Below are 8,414 nucleotides of genomic sequence, written 5' to 3'. Positions count from 1 at the left end.
GCGCTCGCGCACTCAGCTTTCTCGCGCTAAGTCTTGTGTCTTTTATCTTGATTTATCCAGCCGTTTACCTTTGGTGATATCTTATCTTTTGGGCTGTTGACCTAACTTGCTTTGTCTGAAAAGTTACTTTCGGCGCAGCATGCGCGTCAATCCTATTGGTTGACAGAAAAAGGTGACTGACAATATCTTTTGAGATCTTCTTTTCCTTATCTTGAACAGTGTTTGCCTGACATATCCCATGTGCTGTGAACAGTAACCTGACAGCTTTTTTCCCCTTTTCCTGCTGCCATATCTTTTGCTTAGATTTGGTGAGATATTTTCCCCTTTTTCCGGGATTGTGTTCCCTAGGGTTTGCCTATTTATACCCAGCCATTTTCTTTAACATTTCACACGCAGACACTTAATCTCTTCTCCTTCTCCCTGCTGAAGATCCTCGCAGCACAGCCGTCAACATAACTCCAGCTCTCCTTGCCTCTGTTTTTCTTTCTCTTCTTTTCTGCCCAGATCTCGGTTAGTAAATGTTTATAATTTGTTTAAGTAAATCGATGCATATTACCTATGGTTAGTTATAATCAAGACACTAAAACCAATCGTTAAACCGTAATCTTATTTATAGGTTAACTTTGCTTGTTTGGTTCTTGCTTTATTTATCTTCATCGCACCGTTTATCATGTGAGTTATCTCGTATCTAATCCCTTTTTATTTTAAATGCTTTGGGATGTTCATGTGTTCATACAAAACTTGAGTCTTAAACTTGTTTATGAACTTTAGTCGCGCAGTATCCCATGTGTTGAGGACGTTTACTTGGCTGTTTATTTGTATGTGTGTATCATTAACCGCTTTGTTCGGCCTATTCCGAAGTTTTCATGGATCCATTGGATGAACACGGGAGACCTATCGTTTACGGTTTTCTTTGTTTACACTTGCACAGTATGTTTTCTCGTTTTTGTGCTCAATTGGGAGCACGGATTGAACTATGAGCTATGATCTATCTTAGGCTTGATCACAATCTGATTACACCCTTGCTAAACTCTAGACATACACGTGTTGCGCGCAGATTTACTGTATTGCATTAAACTTGATTTCTCACCAACACGCAAGTGTTTGACGTTTATTTTAACACATGTTCAGGTTTGCAGTAGCTGTTTTGGAGCTTGAGGACACGTAGGAAGTTTTCTTTTATTTTGGACCTAGATTAAAATGTATCAAGACAAGTATATGTTGATCGAATACTTTGCTTTATTATATAATGATTTTTGTTGATTTATGTTATCTTGTGTTGCGCTGCGCGCGCGCGATAAATGTGTATTAATAAATATTGACACCCAATAGTGTCACGGGTAATGAAACAATATGTGGCGCCCCGATGTATAATCCGCCTTTGGTCGGGGTGTGACAGATTTGTCCTACTCCAGATGATGTGGGACGAGTGATTGTTGAGACTCTCCGGGTTCACCAGATTCCAAATCTGGAAGTTCTCCTCCGGCAGTCTCATCGTCAGAATCCAAGATCTTAAAAATTTAGACACCTGAAGAATTGTTGCAGCTGCAACAGGAAAGAGTCATCGCTATATATGAGCGTACGTTGCGTGGAGAGCAAGTTCGTGCTCGAACTTTAACATATGAAGAATCTCCTTCGCCTCCACCAACAGTCCGTCGAAGCCGGCTTCAGGATAGTGCTAATACTCTGGAGTATTATGATGAAATGGAGGAAGAAGGAAGTCACGACAAAGGTCTTCGGGTTGTGCGGAGTATCTACCGCATAATCGCATATGATCAGAGTTGTGCTTCCAGGAGTCAGCGAGATACCGCATACCATCGTGTTGAGGACAATTATTTCAGTGAGGATAGCCTAGTCCATGAACGAGAGGAGACTAGTCGTTCGCGTGCGATGGTCAGGCACACATAATATTGTAGTGACGCAGACGAATATTTTACTAAGCCTTATCGACTCGGAGATTTTGCTGATAAATCCAAATTCATTCCACGGATTGCTACTGCACCCTTTCTAGTGAATGTGAAGATTCCAACCAACTTGGGTAAGTACAATGGCATGACTGATCATAGTGATCATTTACTTAACTTTACCGCATTTGGTGGAGTTAGTGGTTAGACTTTGCCATATTGGTGCCACATGTTTTCCCTCACTCTGACAGGGGCTGCACGTGAGTGGTTCGAGAAGTTGCCTGATGGTCAAATTCAAAACTGGAATGACTTGGTGGCAAAGTTTTCCCAACACTTTAGCCAGCAGAAAAGGCATACGCGTGATCCCGCAGAAATTCTGGATGTTATAAGACGTGATAGTGAGTCCATCGAGGATTTCATTACGCGTTTTAATGATGAGAGTCTGAATATTGGTTGTATTAGTGAAGATATGTTACGGAGGGCATTCAGGAAGAATGTGTGCATCAATGATTTAATCAAGTGTTTGACGAGAAGATATGGGATGCCCAAGACTTGGGATAAAATCATGTCAGCTGCAAAAAACTTCACGAAAACATAACGAGTTTTGGGGCATGATAGTCCTAAGAAGACAACAAAGAGAGAGTTCAAAAATGTTAGGTCAAACATGCAAGTGCGAGGTTCTATTTGGTCTCGAATTCAACCACCCGCAGAAACTTCTAAGCAGCCGGACGCAAGGTCATTAATCGGTAACAAGAACAAAGATCGTAGTTGGGGACAAGATAACAGCAAATGGACCCCATTGACGAAAACTCCTTCAGAAGTTCTTACAATGGAGAATGTTGAATTTAAGAAACCACAACCGATTGTGCGAAGAGCACATTTGAATCCGAACAAACAATGTTTGTTTCACAACGATATAGGCCATCACACTGATGATTGTGTGAGCTTAAGGAACGAAATAGGACAAGCGATAAAGTCAGACAAGCTCGAGCACTTGTTGAAAATGTTAGACATGCAGCAAATCGCCCGCACAAGTGGGTAACGCTCCGCCAAAAAAGCAAGTAAAAGATTTGAATGTTCACATGATCCAAGGAGGAAGACTCCTTGGATACAAAAGACCCGAAATTGAAAGTGATGATTGGAAGAGTGAACTGGTAGTTTTTCCGAGGGTTAATAGCGGCCCATGCATGACGTATCTCTTAATCATCACAGTGTTGATCGAACATTATAGATCCCAATACGTCTTCATTGATACTAAAGTATGTCGGATATCATGTATGAACAATGCTTCGAACAACTGGATGAGGAAGACAAAGCACGATTGCAGCCTAATTATGTGCCGATAACTGGGTTTGTTATGAAGTTATGCACCCGCATGGTGTCATCTCTTTCCCAGTTACCCTCAGCGAGGGGATTCATTCACGAACGGAAGATGTAGAGTTCTTGGTACTTACCACAAGATCACAGCACGATATAATTTTGGGTCTAGAGGCTATTGGAGATTTCAATGCCAACATTTCCACTACACACAATGCACTTGGGGTTCCAACGCGGACATGTATAGCGATGATCCACATGAACAAACATTGTTTTGCCACATAAAGTTCAAAGCCAAGTAAATTACCAAAGTTGATCACGCATACTGAGCCCGAAAATGGGCACTAAACCCAAAGATTCCTGAACAAACAGTGACAATTGGGGCCACTATTTCTGAAATAGTGAGAACATTTTTGAAACAGTTTCTCACCAGAAATGTAGATGTTTTTGCCTGACAACTTGCAGATATGACGGGAGTTCCAAAAGAAATTACGGAACATAAGTTGCAGGTTAATCCAGCCTTCACTCCCATAGTACAGAAGAAACGGAAGATGGGTCTAGATCAAATGAAAGCAATGAATGAGCAGGTTCAAGATCTATTACACGCAGGGATTTTCAGGGAAATCTGATATCAAACTTGGGTTGCGAATCCGGTCATAGTTCCTAAGAGAAATGGGATTTGGCGGATGTGCATTGATTTTAAAGATTTGAACAAGGCTTGTCCTAAGGATTGTTATCCTTTGTCAGAGATCGATTTGAAGGTTGATGGGGTTGCACCCATTAAATTCAAATGTTTTTTAGATGCGTATAAATGATATCACCAGATCCGCATGGCGGCTGGAGATGAAGACAAGGCTGCCTTTCGTACTGATCAAGGTACATGTTGTTATAAGATAATGTCGCTTGGATTGAAAAATGCGGGTTCCACATACCCGCGTTTGATGGATAATGCATTTAAAAACCAGATTGGGCATAATTTGGATGTTTATATGGATGATTTGGTGATTAAGAGCGTTGAAGAGGATCAAATGTTGCGGGACATTGAGGAAACGTTCCAGACTTTGAAAAGGATCAACTTGAAGCTTAACCCTAGCAAGTGTTCCTTTGGTATGGAAGAGGGAAATTTCTTAGGGGTAATAGTTACGGGTGCGGGTTTCAAAGCCAATCCATATAAAGTCCAGGCAATCGCATGCATGTCGTTGCCTTCCTCCCTCAAAGAATTGCAAAATTTGAATGGAAGAATGATAGCTCTAAATAGGTTTTTGGCCAATTATGCATCTAAATCATTTCTATTTGTTTCAACGCTTCGCAACTACTTAAAAAAGGCACATTTTAAATGGACTGTGGAAGCCAAGCAGGTGTTTGTAGAAGTCAAAATGTGTTTAATGGAGTTGCCAACACTGTCCACACCACAGGCTGGAGAACCATTAACCATATATCTGTCCGCATCAGATATAACGATTAGAGCAGTATTGTTAACTAACTACAAAACTGTTCAGACACCAATTTATTAATTTAGCCGAATGTTGGCGGATGCTGAAACTTGGTACTATATGTTAGAGAAATTGGTGTTGGCATGGTTTATGCAGCGCGACGCCTTCGCAGGTATTTTCAGCGTCACCCGATTAATGTATTAATGAGATACAAATTGATGAGTGTGGTGAGCAGACCTGAGTTGTCAGGAAGATTAGTGAAGTGGGCTGTTGAATTGGGTGAGCATACCATTGAATACAAACCAAGACCCACAATCAAAGGACATATATTGGCAGACTTTGTCACCGAAGTACCGCAAAATAAAGAAAGAGAATGTTTGAACGAACATCAACCTCCATTACCACCAGAACAAGATCAGATTTGGTCTTTGTTCACAGAGAGTGCATCCAGTGGTGAGGGATGCGGTTGGTCAATCCAGAAGGACATGAATTCACGTATGTTATATGGTTAGATTTTAAGAGTACCAACAACGAAGTAGAATATGAGGAATTCTTAGCGGGATTACGAATTTCTTAGAAATTTGGCGTACGCCACCTTGAAGCGCGCATTGATTCGATGCTGATTGCGGACCAATCAATGGGTTATACGAACCTAAGAATGAAACAATGGCCTCATACTTGTCTCATGCCAAATAAATTATTCTTCAATTTGCATCTTGTGAAGTCATTCATATCAAGCGGAGCGAAAACAAACCTTTAGACGCCTTAAGTAAGTTGGCATCAAGAAGTTTTGATCACTTAGCTAAAGATGTTCGCCTTGAAGTGTTGGATAGGCATCTGTTCCGCAACACCAAGTCCTGGTCATTCAAACAGGTGTCACGTAATCAATACCACTTATAGCCTACGTGTCTTCAGGAGTGCTCCCGAATGAGAAAATAACGGCTCAAAAAATTTGTCACAAAGCTTTGAATTATCAGCTTCAAGACGGTATCCTTTATCGTCGGTTTTTTAGGGCCACTTTGTTGGAGCTAAGTGCCCAAGACACAACATATATCAATTTTGCCAATGACATATGATCCCAATAGGTCACACACCAAGCAAATAGTCCATGTATACTATTAAACTAGGTTTATTGTGTATACCCCTAATACTATGCTAAGATAATTATCATGGATTAAAATGATGATATAATTTTGTAACATTCGTTTATTAATTTCTTACATCCAATTATATTAATTATTTATGTGATTGCTTGTTATATAAATAATAATATAATTGTAAGAATTTATGAATATACAATTACAAATGACTGTTTTCAACAAGTCTTATACCCCGGCAGTAGTGATTGTACTATGATTTCCCTGATTTTAGTTTGATAAGTGGCATTGCCTTTTGCTACGTGTCTCTCTTCTCTTTACCCACAGCTTGACTGCTTGCACCACAACTTCATCTTCATAACTCACATTCTTATCTCATAAGAAAACGTTATTTCTATGGCTTCTATAAAATCATCAAAAACCACCACGATGGTTTGATGACACCGTCGTAGTCGGCGGCCGGTCAGGTGCAGTGGTTTGGTTGGTGGGTGAAGAAGCGTGGATCGACTCACTGGTAGACGATCTACTTTCCTCGGGTGTGATTATGCTATTTCACCGATGGTTTCTCTTGGATCTGGGTTCTTCCACCTACAAAATGAACAGCACCGTAAACTTACCCCTCAGAAAGGGACAGAGGGGTCCTCTTTGGGGTAACCCTCCGGTGTGAGAATAAGTATTTGTGGGAGAAGATAATAATATGTGAGAGTAAGGAATTTAGAGTGTATTGCTTAATAGCTGAATACTCTGTGATTGTATGTTGTCAGGTGATATTTGATGATCCTTCTTTGTGGAGTTGATGCTGTATTTATAGTGCTAGGGTTTCCACTGATTGGGCTCAGGCCCAATTAGGGTTTTGTTGGCCTCCTCCAATTGCTTGGCGCCACGTGTCCTTGGGGACACCTGGTGCTTTTTCATTGGTTGTAATCACGTGGTAGCACATGGTTTATGCTGAGTTGTCCACCTTTCATTTGGCAGCTGTCAATATCAGCATATTCTTATTCCTTAAAAAGATACCTTCTGGAAGGTTGTCTGACGTGCACAATCAAGGTTGCCCTAATCCTGATTTGGATAAGGACGAGGTTGATTATGTGCATGTGTGATATGCGCCAATCCTGAGGATGTGCGAGGTCTTCTCTTTATTCTCACGCGCAGATGTTTCATGCGCAGATGTGATATGCGCCGCGCGCTGATGCGCCACGCGCATATGTGATATGCGTGAGCATATGTGATGCGCGAGCATATGTGTGCCTGGGCATATGATGCCTGAGCATGTGTGGTGCCTGGGCATATGATGCCTGAGCATGTGTGGTGCCTGGGCATATGATGCCTGAGCATGTGATGCATGAGCATATGTGATATGCGCCATGCGCGTAGGTTTTGGCTTTGTGCCTTCATAATGTCTTGATTTCAAGCTTCTTGTCTATATCTTGTGGGTTGACCCGCCTTGCTCGGTGTTGAGGCGGGTACATACCGCGCGCTAATGCGCCATGCGCATATGTGATATGCGTGAGCATATGTGATGCGCGAGCATATGTGTGCCTGGGCTTATGATGCCTGAGCATGTGTGGTGCCTGGGCATATGATGCCTGAGCATGTGTGGTGCCTGGGCATATGATGCCTGAGCATGTGATGCATGAGCATATGTGATATGCGCCATGCGCGTAGGTTTTGGCTTTGTGCCTTCATAATGTCTTGATTTCAAGCTTCTTGTCTATATCTTGTGGGTTGACCCGCCTTGCTCGGTGTTGAGGCGGGTACATACCTCTTCAGTGGGGTTAATTGGGAACACTAGGCGGCGTTTGTGTTGGTTGCCACCACCACCGACGAAAAAATCAGTTGTTGCCCTACAGTTGCCGGCGGCTTTCCAGTCGTCTATGGTGGGGGTGGACGGCGATTGTAAGCCGGTGGTGTTGCATGTTTGGAAACACCTACTTAAACAAGACTCTCCACCTTGGACCGGCCGCATTCAGTTCCACCGGTTTAATATTAAGAACGACTCTCACCTGGAAGGACTCATTATGTGCTCCGATCCGGTAATTATCATTCTCTGTGTTCATTTGCTCTAATTTAACTGTCTGTGGAACTAGAAGTGTAGTTTTTGGTTTCTGATCTAAGGTTTATTTGATTTTGGTTGTAATTAAATCATGGAATGTAGATTTAGAAGGGAGACAATAACTGTTGGTAACAATAATACAGCTTCCTAAGGGTTTTTTTCATTGATAAAAGAATGAAGTTTTGGAGTGCAAGGGTAAGCTACTGTTAATACCATGAGATCAATTTAGTCATATACTATTATAAGCATGGACAAGACTTATTGGCTCAATTTTTCTATAAAGTACAAATGGACCTTTAATGGATGCAAAAAACGGATATATACTATTTACAAAATTCAGACGCATGCTTTGTGTTATAACATAATGGTCTTATAACATAATAAATATTTAAGACACTAAATTATAAAAACCAAAGTTCATGGCATCTGTAACCATCTACAAAATTTTGTTATATGTAAATACCATTTTTAAAGACATTTCACTTGGGACCTTTTAGTATGAGAAACTCTTACATATGTTCATTTGCTACTGCCGCCACCACCACCACCAGCTCGCCTATGGTGGCAACAGGCGATCATTGTGTGTTGATGGTTTGTGGATGGATTACAA

Source organism: Bidens hawaiensis, unplaced genomic scaffold, assembly GCF_021521415.1.
Source record: "Bidens hawaiensis isolate Kalapana, Puna unplaced genomic scaffold, B.hawaiensis_p1.1 tig00009447_1, whole genome shotgun sequence".
NCBI classification, from domain to species: domain Eukaryota; kingdom Viridiplantae; phylum Streptophyta; class Magnoliopsida; order Asterales; family Asteraceae; genus Bidens; species Bidens hawaiensis.
The sequence above is the reverse complement of the archived record's forward strand: the minus strand, read 5'-3'. Positions refer to the sequence as shown.